The following is a 20510-nucleotide window of genomic DNA, read 5'->3' as shown; positions in this document are numbered from 1 at the left end:
TTGAACCCATACATCTAGTGAATCAGCTGTTCACACATCTATGCACAGAGTCACACACCTCCCAGCCACTCACACACATACTCAGTCTCCCATACAAATACTTGGGCAACCAATCAATAACCCATATAGTTACTCATATAGCTACTGATCAACACATGCAGCAGTTTACAGAACAACAGATATAATGATGCACAAATTAATACAGTTTAATCACTAACCCATGCACTCAGTGAGACACATTTAATCACTCCCTCATACAATCAGTCATGCACCTACTAAATCCTTCATTCAGACATTTATACATCCACTCATTCTTCAATATGTAAGACATATTTTAACTTTACAGAAACATACAGTCACTGGATGTTGTCATCAGTGATGTCATTTGAGATGTCATCAGTGATGTCATCAGTGATGTCACTGACCATGTCATGAATGATGTAATATGTGACATCATCAGCAGTGGATTGCGGGTGCGCGATATATAGTTAGCGCATCTAACTATATATGGAATTTCAATGGTTTTATGCGAGTAAAATAAGGTTTTGTAAATGCAAATTCCTAACTATATATGTTCTATAACCAATGGTTTTTTCATTGAATTTTCAAGGTTTTGTAAATGCAAATTCCTAACTATATATGGAGTATAACCTATGTTTTTTTCTGTGAATATATATATATATATATATATATATATATATATATATATATATATATATATATATATATATATATATATATATATATATTACCTACTGGCGGTCGCCAGTAGGTATATATAGTTAGGATTTTTTCTCTATGGGATTTTTGAAAATTCTATGTCTAATAACTTTGGCGTTTGTGGACGGAATTGGCTGAAATTTTCAGGAAAATGGAACATTTTGTTTCTGAGCAGCCCCTGATAAATTGGGGGGGGTTTCATCAAGGGGGGGCCGAGAAAAAAGGGGGGTCCCAAAACGCGTTTTTCCCATGTTAATTACCATAGGGCGGTTGGCCTCACTTTTAGCTCGAACGGCTGAATGGATTTGCACGAAACTTGGCAAAATTGTAGGGACTGTTAGCCCGATGTGCCTTTGCTAGGTCTCAATATATGTGCTCCAGTGGATTTTGAGTAATTTAGGTTCAAAAAAAGATATATATCTGGGCGGAGCCTAACCACACATCTGATCTGATTGGCTGTCAGCACTTCATCCAAGAAGTGTTGGCAGCCATCTTGGGACCAATATACATGATAGCACCTCATTAAAAAGCATTGTAGTTAATAGAGGGTTTTAGGACTTTAGTTACATTAAAAATCATTTGTTGATGGTACCATACTCGTTTTAGGAATTGTGGTGGGTTCTAAGGTGATTTTACCATGTGAAATAACCTTCTGCTGTGATATCATGAATATTGTTTGAAAGAAAACTAATATCTCATGATTTTCCCACAGTGGTTTGGAAGGGGATCTATAAGCTAAACTGAAAGCATATTTTCTGTAAATTCACATTATCTTTCTCAGTCATGTGAAAATGAAGTCTGACATTCTCAGTAAAACATGTACATCCAACAAGGACAGAGACTGTCAGTTGATTCCTTTGTGTTCTACTGCAGCCTCCTAGAGTGTTCTAAAGAACAACTAGAGCGCTAACAGTCCTACTTATTACAAAGGTATGGCACACCTGAAGCCATCTTGATTGGAATAAAGTGGTAACTCTTAAAACATTTAATTTAAAAAGAAACAACATGAGGGGGTATATTTTGCCATAGAAAGTATGATTAGTGCTGCAGAATGAAAAATTAGGGCACATTTTGAGTGACTTCTCAAATCCTTTTCTATTTCATTAAAACATTCTGACATGCAGTCTCCCAAAATGGCCACCAGAGACAAAGGAGCCCAAATGTAGCCCAAATATCACCCAGATGTAGCCCAAGTATAGCCCAATGACAGAATGTCCCAGAGTGTTCTAAAGAACAACTAGAGCGCTAACAGTCCTACTTATTACAAAGGTATGGCACACCTGAAGCCATCTTGATTGGAATAAAGTGGTAACTCTTAAAACATTTAATTTAAAAAGAAACAACATGAGGGGGTATATTTTGCCATAGAAAATATGATTAGTGCTGCAGAATGAAAAATTAGGGCACATTTTGAGTGACTTCTCAAATCCTTTTCTATTTCATTAAAACATTCTGACATGCAGTCTCCCAAAATGGCCACCAGAGACAAAAGAGCCCAAATGTAGCCCAAATATCACCCAGATGTAGCCCAAGTATAGCCCAATGACAGAATATCCCAGAGTGTTCTAAAGAACAACTAGAGCGCTAACAGTCCTACTTATTACAAAGGTATAGCACACCTGGAGCCATCGTGATGGGAATAAAGTGGTAACTCTTAAAACATTTAATTTAAAAAGGAACAAAATGAGGGGGTATATTATGCAATAGAAGGTATTATTAGTGCTGCAGAAAGAAAAATTAGGGCACATTTTGAGTGACTTTTCAAATCCTCTTCTATTTCATTAAAAAATTCTGACATGCAGTCTCCCAAAATGGCCACCAGAGACAAAAGAGCCCAAATGTAGCCCAAATATCACCCAGATGTAGCCCAAGTATAGCCCAATGACAGAATGTCCCAGAGTGTTCTAAAGAACAACTAGAGCGCTAACAGTCCTACTTATTACAAAGGTATGGCACACCTGAAGCCATCTTGATTGGAATAAAGTGGTAACTCTTAAAACATTTAATTTAAAAAGGAACAAAATGAGGGGGTATATTTTGCCATATGAATTATGATTAGTGCTGCAGAAAGAAAAATTAGGGCACATTTTGAGTGACTTCTCAAACCCTCTTCAATTTCATTAAAAAACTTCTGACATACAGTCTCCCAAGATGGCCACCAGAGACAAAAGAGCCTAAATGTAGCCCAAATATCACCCAGATGTACCCCAAGTATAGCCCAATTACAGAATGTCCCAGAGTGTTCTAAAGAACAACTAGAGCGCTAACAGTCTTACTTATGACAAAAGTATGGCACACCAGAAGCCATCTTGATTGGAATGAAGTGGTAAGTCTGAAAACACTCAATTTAAAAAGGAACAACATGAGGGGGTTAATTTTGCCATAGAAAGTATGATTAGTGCTTCAGAAAGAAAAATTAGGGATCATTTTGAGTGACTTCTCAAATCCTCTTCTATTTCATTAAAAAAATTCTGACATGCAGACTGAAACATGCACTTTGAATACCAGCAGCAGACGTCCCTGGTGAGCAGTAGCTTTACTACAGTGATCTAATGTGCAACTAGAGTGCTAACATTCAGAATTCATGGCAAATGTGTGACACATCTGAATGCCTTCTTGATGGAACCAAAGTAAACAAGCATTGAAAATGCAATAGATCTCGCCCTCGTTTAAGTTAAAGCCATTCTGTTTGTAATGAGGTGGCTTTTTAGCTTTGCTTTTATTAGTGTTTTTTCAACTTTCATGTAAATAACATGCATCTGTATGCATATAAGTATATGTATGCATGCATTTATGTTTGTATTTATATAGATATACAGATGATATATGTTTATATATGTATGTATATATATATATTCACTGAAAAAACCATAGGCTATAGACAATATATAGTTAGGAATTAGCATTTACAAAACCTTGAAAATTCACTGAAAAAACCATAGGTTATAGACCATATATAGTTAGGAATTAGCATTTACAAAACCTTGAAAATTCACTGAAAAAACCATAGGTTATAGACCATATATAGTTAGGAATTCGCATTTACAAAACCTTATTTTACTCACACAAAACCATTGAAATTCCATATATAGTTAGTTGCACTAACTATATATCGCGCACCCGCAATCCACTGCTGATGATGTCACATATTACATCATTCATGACATGGTCAGTGACATCACTGATGACATCACTGATGACATCTCAAATGACATCACTGATGACATCACTGATGACAACATCCAGTGACTGTATGTTTCTGTAAAGTTAAAATATGTCTTACATATTGAAGAATGAGTGGATGTATAAGTGTCTGGATGAAGGATTAAGTAGGTGCATGACTGACTGTATGAGTGAGTGATTAAATGTGTCTCACTGAGTGCATGGGTTAGTGACTAAACTGTCTTAATTTGTGCATCATTATGTCTGTTATTCTGTAAACTGTTGCATGTGTTGATAAGTAGCTATATGAGTAACTATATGGGTTATTGATTGGTTGCCCAAGTATTTGTATGGGAGACTGAGTGTGTGTGTGGGTGGCTGGGAGGTGTATGACTCTGTGCATAGATGTGTGAGCAGTTGATTCACTAGATGTATGGTTTCAAAAGTGCATGTGGAAACAGCTGTATGGGCGGTTGACTGTGTGCATGAGTGTATTGGTGAGTGAATGGATATCTCAGTGCTACATGTCAAAGTAAGTACATATGTAAAACACAGTACATGTGAGAGTTGACATATATAAATAACTGTGCATAAGAGCCAGTGAATGTGTGAGTGGCTGTATGGATCATTGTGAACTTGTATCAGGGATTGTATAAGAGAGTAAATATGTGTTAGTATATATTTGAATAAGTAAAGTTTGTATAACTGTATAGTTGAGGAAATGGAGGTGTGATTGATTCTTTGCATGACTGACTAGGTGTGTGAGTAACTCCATGGATGAGTGACAGTCTGTGAGTGTCTGTTTACACTGATTGTATCTAAGGTTATATTAGAGTCTGAAGAGGTTCATCGTATTATCACATGAATGATATCATCAGTGATGTGATCAGTAATGTCAAATGAGATGTCATCAGTGATGTCATCAGTGATGTCATTTGAGATGTCATCAGTGATGTCATTTGAGATGTCATCAGTGATGTCATCAGTGATGTCACTGACCATGTCATGAATGATGTAATATGTGACATCATCAGCAGTGGATTGCGGGTGCGCGATATATAGTTAGTGCAACTAACTATATATGGAATTTCAATGGTTTTGTGTGAGTAAAATAAGGTTTTGTAAATGCGAATTCCTAACTATATATGGTCTATAACCTATGGTTTTTTCAGTGAATATATATATATATATATTGTGTATCACAATGGCCCAAAGCATATCTGGAAGCACTCACTGCCGCTGAAAAACCAAAGCTTTATTGATTTTGCCAACCAGCGAATTCACACCTGCATTTAACTTGGTTTCCGACGCGTTTCGAGGTAGGTATCCTCTTCTTCATGGGCGGCTGCTTACAAAGTCGTCTGAGAGTCCAGCATGCATTTAAAGTATTGTCCCGCCCTTGGTGAGTGTTTGCTAAGTGCACAGGGCATGCTGGAACATGTAGTTCTTCCCGTAGTGGCTTTTCAAAGACTTGATTCATGCAGCAAATGTAGTTCCCTTGGTAGGGTACAGGGGAATTCTCTGGTTAATTTAATTGCTCAGCAGCTGTGCCAATCCAGTTTGTAATAGTTACCTCCATGGCTTCTCTTTGTTGCAAGACGGTGCATTCCAGCGCGTCAGAGCTGCCGCGTTTTCATTTTGTATCACAATGGCCCAAAGCATATCTGGAAGCACTCACTGCTGCTGAAAAACCGAAGCTTTATTGATTTTGCCAACCAGCGAATTCACACCTCGGATTGGTGTGTGGGCTCGTTGCCTTTCTGGATCCATCAGAAACTCCTTCGGCGTAATATATATATATATATATATATTCAATGAAAAAACCATAGGTTATAGTCCATATATAGTTAGGAATTTGCATTTACAAAACCTTGAAAATTCACTGAAAAAACCATTGGTTATAGACCATATATAGTTAGGGATTAGCATTTACAAAACCTTAATTTACTCGCACAAAACCATAGAAATTCCATATATAGTTAGAAGCGCTAACTATATATCGCGCACACGCAATCCACTGCTGATGATGTCACATATTACATCATTCATGACATGGTCAGTGACATCACTGATGACATCACTGATCACATCTCAAATGACATCACTGATGACATCACTGATGACATCTCAAATGACATCACTGATGACATCTCATTTGACATTACTGATCACATCACTGATGATATCATTCATGTGATAATACGATGAACCTCTTCAGACTCTAATATAACCTTAGATACAATCAGTGTAAACAGACACTCACAGACTGTCACTCATCCATGGAGTTACTCACACACCTAGTCAGTCATGCAAAGAATCAATCACACCTCCATTTCCTCAACTATACAGTTATACAAACTTTACTTATTCAAACATATACTAACACATATTTACTCTCTTATACAATCCCTGATACAAGTTCACAATGATCCATACAGCCACTCACACATTCACTGGCTCTTATGCACAGTTATTTATATATGTCAACTCTCACATGTACTGTGTTTTACATATGTACTTACTTTGACATGTAGCACTGAGATATCCATTCACTCACTAATACACTCATGCACACAGTCAACCGCCCATACAGCTGTTTCCACATGCACTTTTGAAACCATACATCTAGTGAATCAACTGCTCACACATCTATGCACAGAGTCATACACCTCCCAGCCACCCACACACACACTCAGTCTCCCATACAAATACTTGGGCAACCAACCAATAACCCATATAGTTACTCATATAGCTACTTATCAACACATGCAACAGTTTACAGAACAACAGACATAATGATGCACAAATTAAGACAGTTTAGTCACTAACCCATGCACTCAGTGAGACACATTTAATCACTCACTCATACAGTCTGTCATGTACCTACTAAATCCTTCATCCAGACACTTATACATCCACTCATTCTTCAATATGTAAGACATATTTTAACTTTACAGAAACATACAGTCACTGGATGTTGTCATCAGTGATGTCATCAGTGATGTCATTTGAGATGTGATCAGTGATGTCATCAGTGATGTCACTGACCATGTCATGAATGATGTAATATGTGACATCATCAGCAGTGGATTGCGTGTGCGCGATATATAGTTAGCGCTTCTAACTATATATGGAATTTCTATGGTTTTGTGCGAGTAAATTAAGGTTTTGTAAATGCTAATCCCTAACTATATATGGTCTATAACCAATGGTTTTTTCAGTGAATTTTCAAGGTTTTGTAAATGCAAATTCCTAACTATATATGGACTATAACCTATGGTTTTTTCATTGAATTTCAATGGTTTTTTAAAAGCTAATATCTGTAGCTGTAAAATATATTCTTCTTTAAATCTTGAAATATATTTTTCATGTTCTTTAAACAATTTTTTAAAAACATTTTTTTTTGTTTCGCTCCCAGTCCGTGAACCGGTCAGCTTCCCGTGTGCTCAATTTAAAGCCGCGGCTTAGTACGCGAACCAGTAAACGTTCCTTTAGCGTAACTGTTACGTTTGCATGACGTTTTGCGTTATCGCGTAATACGTCATTGGACGCGCCAAGTTAGCGGACCCGGAAGTGGACCGGAAAGCGGAGCAAAGCGCGAAACGTAAACACAGCAGGTCATGTGACTCGAAAATAACACTTTTCATTGGTTCATTTCACTTTTGGTTTCCTAATGATGTAATACTTGGTCATGTGATATAAAATTAACACTTTTCATTGGTTTAGAATTTTTCCTTCTCCCAAATGATGAAAACCCCTCCTTCTTTCCTCACTCTGACTTTCATCTTGGTGAGAGAAAGACCCTTTTTGATTCTTCAGCAATGGCTTCAATGGTTGCTTCTGCCAGTGTGCCCCCACCACCTCCTCCACCTCCTCATGGGAAGAAAGGACCACCTGCTTCACTAATTATAGAAGAGGAGGAAAATCAAGAAGAGGAGGAAGAGGAAGAAAATCAAGAGTTTTTGCCAGAGGAGCCCAGGAGATATAACAGGAAAGAAAATTATATCTGGCAATTTTTTAAATTTCCTGCTGACCAAAAAAAAGTTAATGCTAGATACGTATTTTGTCGTATTTGCGGCTATCGTCTTTCAAGGGGCACAGACAAAAAGTACAGCTATGGGAATCATACAATGCACAGGCACATGAGTCGGTGGCACCCTAACAACTACAGTAATGCCCAGCTTCGCGACCAACAACAAAATCCTCCAGAAATGGCAAGAAGATCTGTTGTTCAGGAGGTATCGGGACCGGAGGCGAGGGAGGTGATCCCGAACATCCAGATCAACATGGGAGAAGTGAAGCAAGTCTGTGTGTGGTGCAACCAGACACTTTGCTACCGCGAAAGTAGCATTACCCTTATAATGAGAGCCATCACCAATCATGTGTGCCCAAAACGCCCCAAAAAGTAAATTCTTCTTTTTTTTGTTGCTCCTGTTGAGCCGTCTTCGATGAATCATTTTTGTTTCCCCCCTCCCCCCAAAAAATAAAAAAAAATACAAAATGTTCAGAAAAAAACAAAAAAATATAAAAAATGTTCAGAAAACTAATAAAAAAAATTTAAAACATCAAAAACAAAAAAAACAGTTCTTTTCAGAACTACCTCCCCATTATTAAAAAAAATTGGTAGAATTCTTTGAACTCTGCCAAGCTCTATTTCTATTAGTTCGCTCCCAGTTCGCACTCCGGTACGCGAACTTTGAGCGTACCAAAAAATTTTTTTTTAAAAAAAAGGAATAGTAAGTATAAGGAAAGGAAACAGACAGTTATGTTACAAAAAAGACAGCTATAGGGAGTAAAGAAAAGATACTGTTACCCGCAATTCACTTCTGATCATGTCATATATTACATAATTTTTGACATGGTCAGTGAGATCATCAGCAGTGGATTGCGAGTAACAGTTTTTTCTGTTTACTTCCTATAGTTGTCTTTCTTGTAACATAAATGTCTTTTCCTATCCTTATACTTACTGTTCTTGTTTTAAAAATTTTTGGAGATCATTCAGAAACAGTAACATTAATAGAGACAGAATTAGTGAATAATAATGAAGAAGTATGAGAAGAGAGGGACTGAGAAAAATACTGGAAGGAGTAGAAAAATTAAGTAATAGAGAAAGGAAGGAGAGAAGTAGCAAACACAGGAAAGTAAAGATTAAAGAAATGAAGCAGTAGAACTAATAGATGTTAAATGTGATAGATTAAATGAATGATTGAGGGTGACGATAAGGTGTGTCCTCTCTAAAAGTTTGTTTAAGGTGAACCGTACTCTGGGTTGCATATCAAATTTATGCTTGTTGAAGAATACAGACGAGATAATAGATGTCAAGACCTACCATTGCAGTAAAACATGCCCACTTATTACATCAATCATAACATAGTCAGTGACATCATCAGCAGTGGAATGCAGGTTAAAAAAGTAGAAAACATTTACCTTATAATTCATGTTAACTTTTCAAGCAAATTTTTCATACATTCAATCTGTAAAAGAGAGAACAAACATTTCCAAAAATATTAAAACATGTATTTAAAAATTAGAAAAAAGAAGGGAAAAGGTTCAAGAAGAAACAGTTTTTAAACAACTTTGACACTTACAGAAACCTCTACTTCTCTACGACCCCTACACAATCCTAAAGATATTTATTTTAAAAAAACAGTATCTTCATGCTGATGAAATGAGGCCTATTTTGAAACATGATGCTTCTTTTGCATTGCTTATGTCTCACAATAGTGATGCAATAACAGCGCAAAAAAGATGTAAAGCCATCATAAAATTGTGTCAAACATTTTAAATGATTGTTTTAGGATGCAAATAAGATGTGTGCTTTCAAGAGCTTTCTTTGAGGTGAGGCCTATTTCTTTTTTTTTTTTTAAAACAGTACCTAGAAGTACAGCACTGTAAGCATTAAAATTGACACTTACAGAAGACTCAGCTTCTCCATATCTACCTCACATTTCTAAATATATATCATAATTTCAAAAAGCATAACATTAATTATACATGTTAAATGGTTTATTTTTGCTGTTCTCAGAATGTATCAAATTTCACTTAAATCAGTGACTTGAAGGTATTCATCATGTAACAGCGGGGAAAAAAAACCACAATCAAAATGACTGTGTTTAAAAAACCCATACAAACTAAGAAAACTGATTTCAAAACTCCTTAAAATTAACTTACTTTCAATGACGTCGAAGGATGTCCTATAAACAGCATCCACTCTGTTGTGCTATAAATATTTTCAGCCCGCCACTTTCTGAAAGAAAACCTCCATCGATACGAAAAATATGTTACATAGAAAAAAAGACTTCTCTCATTCTATCACATGTTTCCACTAGGCCAAATCATGTTGCCGCGATTTGCAAGTCTTGTAATTCTTCCAATCAAATCCCGACATTTTCTATTTTCGCAACTTTCAAAAAGAAAACATTTGAGATTATTTTCACAATCCTGGACTACTAATATCTTACTCTTCTTTGTCACTCATGTTCTCCTTTTCCTATGACACTGTTACTGCTTACTATGAAGCAGACTTACTTGCATCAGGTTTATATAGTTGGATTTTTAATCTAGACAGCATTGCAGACTTACATTCCCTCTACTTAAAATTTTGGTTTTAAAAACACCAGATAAGAATTTTTAAGGTCAAACGGCAATTTTTTTTTGAAAGTTACAATGGAATCATTGCAGAATGACCAGCCGTTTCGAGACTTTAAGTAAGCTGTATAATGTCCTGATGTTGTTGATAGACCATCGTGATAGATAATTGCTACAGTTACAAAAGTCCTCCCTGATATTGACAGCTGAGAAGCCACAAATTTTTTTATTAAAGTTGACAATTTTGAACCATCAGGCCTACATCGTTGGATCATTAAAATGACATACTGGCCATATCTACGTATAAATAATGTTGACATCATATCACATTTACATTGGGTACACTCCATGTTGTGATCCGCTGCATTTATTAGCTTATTAAAGGACACTGATTTACTGTCTGGCAAAGTTAAATATATAAATCTTTCTGAGTCTACACTAGTAGTACTTGATACCATACAGTTCTTGCAGTCATGCTGCCATTGATAAGAAAGCCCAAACAGGTGATCTACATCTACACCCTCATCTTGCAATACATCAAGCATATACATTAAAAACTCCTGACAATCTTGCTGATTATTTTCAGAGAAGTCTGTTTGACCTGAACATTCATCTAACAGATAACGAACTTCAGACACACTTTCTACTTTTGTTCGATCAGTGCTACATTTCTCGAAAACAGAATTCAACAAACAGCATAAAATTTGTTCTGAATTCAACAGAATCTGTTCTTTTAAACTCTCTAGTGAAAAGAGAACATTAACCACTACATTTGCATAGCAGTTGACACCAGAACTGTTTTCAAATTGAAAACCGACAACATCTTCAACAGAATCCACTTTCTTTCTGCTAACAATTTTCGGTTCATTGACTTTTAGTCTTTTTGCAACAACCTCCCTACTATTACTGATATTTCTACGTTTCCGGCCTACCACACGTTTCTCAAACAAAGGATATTGAGGCAAATGTGGCGCATACTCTCTTCTTAACCTATTGTATTCCTTAACACAATCTAGATCCGCACAAATGTTTGTGACATCACAGTCAATCAAGTACAATCCCGATAAAGTTCTAACTCGTGACAATGCCACATATGCCATACCCTCCTTGAACACAGAACTGCCAATATTCACCAATGCACTGTCTACACTTAAACCTTGCGATTTATGGATTGTCACCGCATATGCCAAGCAAACAGGAAACTGTTTACGGCGAACATATAAGTCTTTAACAAGCAAAAACCTAGCAGAACAACGACCAATTAGCTGTACTTCCTCAATGCCATCAAATTTAATTCTTAAAAATTCTATTCCATCTCTATTTCTGTATTTCTCAAAATCAACAACATTACCCATTGATCCATTCACCAGACCTCTTTCTACATGTAAATTCCTTCTCAAAATGATTCGGCAATTTAAACACACATTCAAAGTCTTTTCAAAACCCGCTGTTTTAGATATAGTCTTCTCTAATGAATCCAATTTTGATTTCAAATTGTCTGACAAAATAATTGTTGATCCCATGTGCTCTATTTTGTCGATAGCTTCAAGTTTCACAATCTCTTGCTTTTCTAAATTCAACATTTTGTTGTTGAAGATGGCACATTCTGCAAGAGTTGGCATCAAACATATCCCGGATTTCTTCTCAGTAATTTTCTGAAAAATATTCTCAGGCACAATCTCTTGTTTGGGATATAAATTTGACAGTAATCGTGCATTTAAAGCTTCTTTCCCATGTTCGGTCACTTTTCCAATTCTAATATCTTGTAGAATATTCTTGTAATCTTCATCCTTTGCCTGACGCATATTTTCATGCAGTTCAGCATAATTGAAGTTTAACCATATATTGACGTTGCCAATGCTCCCTAGGCACTTCCTGGTATCTTCATGCGTGAGTATTTTGAACACAGGTTGACCTTTTACTGGTGTCAGCTGCAGAAGATCTCCAAAAACAATGATGTGTTTGCCACCAAATAACACATCATATTCAGTTTTAAGTACTTCTTGCATTCTCAAATGCACAAAGGCAAGCATGACATTGGAAACCATGCTTACTTCGTCAATGATAAGTAGTTTCATTTTCCTCAAGACTCTTGAAACTTCACAGCAAGCATCCCCAGATAACTTGTGGTATTGTAATTTGTTGTCATGCTCCACCGGCAGCATCAGTAGACGATGCAAAGTAATACCTTTAATGTTATGTGCTGCCAGTCCAGTAGGAGCGGTGACAACACAAGACAGCGATGACTCAGTCCTTTCCTGCAAATAACAAGAAATTGCTTTAATGAGGAAACTTTTTCCAGTTCCCGCTTCTCCACTCACGTACAGTCGGACAGGCTTCAACGATGTACATGAGCACTCTTTCTTCTCATGACTTAATCCGTGCTCAATTTCCTTGGTAACTTCATCATATATTTTCCTCTGCTCAACGTTGAGTTGTTTTTCCAAGTCTTCTAAGTTAACTGAATCCTCCTGAGCATGTGCCATGGCTCTTTCCACTTCATTCATAGCAGTGGCAGCTTCATTTTCGATAATAGGTCCTCCAAGTGGATCTTGACTCAATGAAACAGAACTCTGACTGTCCTGAGAACTGTCTCTGGCAATCTCGGCTGCAATCGTTGCTTCCTGCTCAATTTCCAAAGTTAGCATTTCTTGATATTTAGGAAAAGCAGGACATTCTATGGACTCCTTGGCTGCATTGAAAGAGTCTTCGTAACAAAGGAAATCTCCAAGCAGTTCCTCTTCTGCACGCCAAGGCTTGAAAAGTTGCAAAAGTGCTAAATAGAAAAACTCCTTTTTTTCTGGAGATTCACCACTCAATTTTCGATGGTTTACTAATTGGCATTTTCTTTGCTTGACCAGGCATCCCTCACTTCCAATTACAGCATACACTCCTTTCTCAATATCTTCTTTGATGTTCCTCTTGAATATATAATTTTGGAGAACCTCATATAGACAAACATTCTCAAGGTGACTGCTTCGATTTGGATAATATGTATCCAACATGTTGGTCTTCAAAATGTCGGTACTGTTTGGTTCCTTTTCTGCCAAATACTCAATTTCCCGGACAGGTTTTAGAACTCGATTTCGCGTTGCAGCAAGACCAAGACTCGCCCAAACGATACTCCTGGATTTGGCATAGAGACTTGCTGAAGACAATCGATCAGAACATTCGTAAGCTCCGATTTCTCGATGCGACAACATCTTCAGACTGAAACTGTACAACTTCTTGCTGAGGCTCTTTTCATGGGAAATGTCCTCCCACATATCCTTCAGTTCTGTCTTTTCTTTTTTGGTGATATAAGATGTCACATACCGAGCCACAGCCATACAGTTGTCAGCCACAAACTGTATATCCATGTTAGCATTCCACATGGACAAAATCACTGGGTTGTAGTCATTGATGTACTTGGACTCTTCGTTCCTTTTCAAATTGTATGTATTCTTGGGTGATTTCCTCGTCACATTATGTCGCAGAGAAGACATCAAACTGTTCACTCTTCCTTTAGAAATCACCGGTCGTGGAAAGTTGAAACGACATTTGGTGTAGAACTTGTCCTTGTTTCTGAATTTACGACGACAATACTTTCCACAACGATGGCTTTGGAAACGTAGAACTTGTTCTCTTAGGCTTTTCTTCTCCATTGCGTTTGGAACAGTACACGTAGAATACTGTTCTATGAAATTCATCACTAAGTCATCCGGATCTGTTCCAAATTTAGGTGCATCCTTGATCCACAACAACATATGTATATGAGGGGCACCTCTTGCTTGGTACTCCTTTCTCCAGAAGAAATCCAACACTTCTCCAAGAGGTGGATTCTTCTTATTTGTGATGAAAGACATCATAGCTTCAAATCTATGATTGAAGTACCTGCATACATTCACTGGATCCAAAGAACACAGTTCTCCAGGTGTCTTGAATTCAATGTTTTCAATATTTCCATTTGCCTCTCGTAGAAATTCAAGTAAGTCTTCCCAGCCATACTCGGCACAGCTCAGAGTGAGGAACCATGTCGGAGTTCCTAAGTTCCTCAGCATACATTTTAAATCACCATGACGACGGTACCAGTACTCATTAGTACCACGCTGACACGCCATGAGATTAATTAAGTGAGAATCCAAAATACTGTCTTGGACATTGATTTTATGCATAAAATCACTTGCCGAGATGTTTCGCATCTGTATACCACTTTTTAAAATGTGGTTCACTGCATATGACAGTCCTGACAGATCGCTTTCAAACAGGAGATGAAACAAATAGGGAATGCATTGACGAAACCTAGGATCTTCTGCATACAATCGTAAAGTCCGGTATTCAGACGCAGGAATTTGATGAGGTCGCTCATCATATCTTCCTCCTTGACCTGTGGGAAATAGCTGTGGGAAACACCGAGCTTCCAAACTTTCCTCCCAAACACTAATGGGACTCCCTTTGGCTTGTTTCATTTGAAACAACTCAATAGCATTCCCCATGACTTCCTTGGAATGCAAAGGATGAACACTATAATGTTCATATATTTCTTCACTATTAGACACCTCTACTTTCTCAATTTGACCAGCACACAAAACGCTATCCTCTTCATCACTTACTTCCTCTTCTGCTACATATACATTCTTATAGTACTTATTATTTTTCTTCAAATACAAAGTTGCATTTTTCACTTTCCTAACATCCACTAAATCTTGCCATATTTTCTTATTCTTTGTCGGAACCCCATTAACCAAGATAACCAGAGGTTCCTCTTCCACTTTCTCAACTCCAATTGTGTTAATGTTTTTGTTTAAATCTAGAGGCAAATAAACAACTCTTCCCTTTAATCCTCTCTGTAAATCTGTTGGAGGCAACTTCCCTGTCTTTGGCTCCATTCTTACAATAGCCTGAAAGGGATGGATACTTTGAATCAAAATAGATTCATAAGTATTTAAATCCTTCAATTCTGAAGGAATCTCAACCAATTCCAGATTATTATGAACTGCCCTAGCAGGCATCTGGTTTTGATTTAATTTATTACAACAATAAGTACACACACGTTGGTCCACTCCCAAATCAAAACAATTTTCTACCATCAAGTATGTGGCAAAATCCTTCCATTCACTATTATTTTCCCTTTCAGTTTTTGCATATAAATCCACTAACTTAGTCTGATTCTTATAATAAGTGCGTCGACAACATACACACGTAAAATTAGGCCTCTCACTTGATTTCATCTGAAACGTGGCAATTTCCTTCTGAAAATTATCTGAACTAGAAACCTGTATATTATCTTCAACATAACCCTCTACTTCTGGGTCAATTTGAACATTCTCATCTCTACTACCAAAGTAACAAAACTCAATTTCTTCACAAATATTCTTCACATCTATTTCAGAACCATGCAAAAGAGCAGCACATAATTGTTTAAGCATAATTGCTGGACTCTTAGCATAATACAACATTCTCACTAATTTTCTCACTTTATTATGATGCACTGCTAGCATCCTGAAATGATGAAAAACACTCTGGCATACTCTCCTGGAAAGACAAGCCAGTGAATGACCACGCAAACCTGTCATTTGTCTCACTCTGCAAGGATCTAAATCTTGCAACAACTTTATTTTCTGCTTCAAACTTTTCTTATTAAATGTCCGTATAAAATCACAAAGCAAATTGATGGAAACCTGTCGCACACTGCAAATAGAACTACACTTCCAAATGTACACAGGACCCTTAGGACGTCTTCCTAAAACCTCATCACTTAGCGCCTCTTCTGTCTCTGTTGTCACAAGTTGTTCTTTTTCAACTGGACAACCATCCTTCACTTCATAAGCTCGACCACTGGTGTCAACTGCAAACACCAAATCATTATCCTGAAAATAACTCTCCTCATTAAAAAATGCCTCACAACTTGAACTATGCATCCATTCTCCGGAAAAAACTTCACAAAAGTTAGTACGATTTACTACTCTCTTCCATCTACTTTTTGTTTTGAAATCAGAAATTACCTTGCTTAGTTTCCTAATTCTATTGATTACCAAAATAAATAACTTTCGCTTAATTTCAAAAGCATGATCAATAATTTTCTCTACATTTTTCTTCTTCTTATAAAATGCCGCTTTCTGTTGGCCTTTTTTTTAAATATTTTTCAATAAATTAACTATTATTCTGTTACGGAACATTCGATTTCGAATGTCCCTAAACTGTTGTTTCCTTCTACTATCATGCACAGAGTTATCTCTTCCTCTACCAGTAACATTTTTGATGGGTCTCTCCTTTCCATTTAAATTGCTTTTCTTTTTGTGGACTGAAACATTTTTTGGAGAAATACTTTTTTTACTACAAATATTTCTTAAGAATGATTTCGTGCTCTTACCCGGACCTTTCTTGGTGTTTTGACAAGTATTTGGGGAAGAGGACTGCTGCAATAAAACATCATCCTGCTGTCTTTGACGTTTTCTAGCCTTTCTAATTCTATTTTTTGTAGGCATTTTCCAAACTATGAAAGAATCTGCAGTTGAATCTGTAGAAAAATATAATAAAAAATGTTATTAACCACTATTACCAAACAGTAAATGAATAACAGTCATCTAAAACTTAATGCCCTACTAATTATTTAACATAGCAAATCTTTTGCACCAGCACTGCATCACAAAAATGACAGTCAATGGTACAAAACAGGCATAGAACAATCATAAATCACTCCCTAATATTTTAAATGATTAATTCAGGATGACGATAAGATGTAGCCTATCTAAAGGTTTGTTTAGGCCCAGATCTTTGGACTGGGGTGAATGTGTGTCATTGATCCACATTCGGTCCATCACCTGTTTTGTTTATTTGAGGTGAGGCCAACACATGGTTGCAGATAAGATTTTCACTGAAAAAAACCAAAGAGAAAATACATGTAAAGACCTACCAATGAAGTAAGTCATTATTTGAAAACCATTACATTTCTGGAAATATGCACTGCTAGTGCTTCATAAGTTGTTTTGGGTCATATTTATAAGGCATTTGAGTGTCTATTATGCTATTTTACGTTCTTCATGGTGCAAATGTCTTGTAAATACGCTCCCACCTGCGGTTGGCAAATTTAGATTTTGATTATGGGAGTTACATAGGCATGTTAATAATTTCCCAAAAATGGTGTATGACCCCAAACAACCTATGAAGCTCTAGTAGTACATATTCAGAAATTTAATTGATTTCAAAATTCGTTTTTAAACACAGCATATAAATCAATTGTATACCTGCATTCAAGAGGAAATGACTGAAAATGTCCTTGAGACACATGAAAGCGTTTTCTGGAATGCCCTAGCACCATTTTTTGGACATTATTAACATGACTATGTAACTCCCATAATCAAAATCTAAATTCGCCAAGCGCAGATGAGAGCGTATTTACAAGACACTTGCCCCATGAGGAATGCTTGCCATTTAAAAAGGAAAAATAACATCAAAGACACTCAAATGCCTTATAAATATGACCCAAAACAACCTATGAAGCTCTAGCAGTACATATCCAGAAATGTAATTGATTTCAAAAATGGTTTTTAAAAACAACATATCTGTTTCAGCTTACATAAGAGACCATGGAATGGGCTTCATATACAACAATAACTTGTGTTACTGCATGCCAGAATGGTACACCGAATATGCAATTACAATTTCTCAAAGAAACAAAATCTATTTCTATATCACTACAGACAAAGCCACAGTTTAAAAACACAGCTTTCTTCATCATTTTCTCCTTAGCAAGATTTATCACAAATGCGATAAAAAACGGCCGCAATGCATGAATATCGCTGAAAAGTCAGCGATATTCATGCATTATCCAGCAAATGCTCTTAGCCATGTTATCCACCTCCCATTGGATAACATGGCTAAGAACTGCTCGCAAATGCGAAAAAAAACGGCCGCAATGCATGAATATCGCTGAAAAGTCAGCGATATTCATGCATTTTCCAGCAAATGCTCTTAGCCATGTTATCCACTTCCCATTAAATAACATGGCTAAGAACTGCTCAGGGCCCATGAGGAAGGCTTTCCATTTAAAAAGGTAAACATAACATCAAAGACACTAAAATGCCTTCTAAATATGACCCCAAACAACCTATGAAGCTCTAACAGTACATATCCAGAAATGTAATTGATTTCAAAATTCGTTTTTAAACACCGCATATAAATCAATTGTATACCTGCATTCATGAAGAAATGACTGAAAATGTCCTTGAGACACATGAAAGTGTTTCTGGAATGCCCTAGCACCATTTTTGGGACACTATTAACATGGCTAGGTAACTCCCATAATCAAAATCTAAATTTGCCAAGCGCAAGTGGGAGCGTATTTACAAGACACTTGCCCCATGAGGAACGCTTTCCATTTTAAAAGGAAAACATAACATCAAAGACACTCAAATGCCTTATAAATATGGCCCAAAACAACCTATGAAGCTCTAGCAGTACATATCCAGAAATGTAATTGATTTCTAAAATCGTTTTTAAAAACAACATATCTGTTTCAGCTTACATAAGAGACCATGGAATGGGCTTCATACACAACAATAACTTGTGTTACTGCATGCCAGAATGGTACACCGAATATGCAATTACAATTTCTCAAAGAAACAAAATCTATTTCTATATCACTACAGACAAAGCCACAGTTTAAAAACACAGCTTTCTTCATCATTTTCTCCTTAGCAAGATTTATCACAAATGCGATAAAAAACGGCCGCAATGCATGAATATCGCTGAAAAGTCAGCGATATTCATGCATTATCCAGCAAATGCTCTTAGCCATGTTATCCACCTCCCATTGGATAACATGGCTAAGAACTGCTCGCAAATGCGAAAAAAAACGGCCGCAATGCATGAATATCGCTGAAAAGTCAGCGATATTCATGCATTTTCCAGCAAATGCTCTTAGCCATGTTATCCACTTCCCATTAAATAACATGGCTAAGAACTGCTCAGGGCCCATGAGGAAGGCTTTCCATTTAAAAAGGTAAACATAACATCAAAGACACTAAAATGCCTTCTAAATATGACCCCAAACAACCTATGAAGCTCTAACAGTACATATCCAGAAATGTAATTGATTTCAAAATTCGTTTTTAAACACCGCATATAAATCAATTGTATACCTGCATTCATGAAGAAATGACTGAAAATGTCCTTGAGACACATGAAAGTGTTTCTGGAATGCCCTAGCACCATTTTTGGGACACTATTAACATGGCTAGGTAACTCCCATAATCAAAATCTAAATTTGCCAAGCGCAAGTGGGAGCGTATTTACAAGACACTTGCCCCATGAGGAACGCTTTCCATTTTAAAAGGAAAACATAACATCAAAGACACTCAAATGCCTTATAAATATGGCCCAAAACAACCTATGAAGCTCTAGCAGTACATATCCAGAAATGTAATTGATTTCTAAAATCGTTTTTAAAAACAACATATCTGTTTCAGCTTACATAACAGACCATGGAATGGGCTCCATGTACCACAATAACTTGTGTTACTGCATGCCAGAATGCTACACCGAATATGCAATTACAATTTCTCAAAGAATCTAATTCTATTTGTATATCACTAGAGACAAAACCACATTTTAAAAACACAGCTTTCTTCATCATTTTCTCCTTAAATCATACTATTCTCTATCTAAAATAAATAAATCTTTTCTCACCTTAGCAAATATTTTTTGAGTTTTGAAAACAGTCTCAGAAATACACCAAATTGTCTTCAGCAGAAGAAAAAGGATGCACTCCAGAGGCTGCAGCTATTGAAAGCACAGAAATACAGATATTCATTTCACATATCTCTCATATTAGCCAATCATAACTCTTCCCTCACTTTTTTCAAATCAAAACCCTTCCCCCCTCTGCCCTCTCTGCCTTTTTTCCATAGCAACCACCTCCTGGAAGAGCTCTCATGTTTGCAAATTCAGACAACAATGTTTCAATTGAACTCTGAACTCTCAGTGCACCTGCGTATCCAGTGCAATCTTTCATGAAATGTTTCTTCCTTGACCATTCAAATTACATCTTTCAAAGAACA

Source organism: Lissotriton vulgaris, chromosome 1_1 (genome assembly GCF_964263255.1).
Source record: "Lissotriton vulgaris chromosome 1_1, aLisVul1.2, whole genome shotgun sequence".
NCBI lineage: Eukaryota > Metazoa > Chordata > Amphibia > Caudata > Salamandridae > Lissotriton > Lissotriton vulgaris.
The sequence above is the reverse complement of the archived record's forward strand: the minus strand, read 5'-3'. Positions refer to the sequence as shown.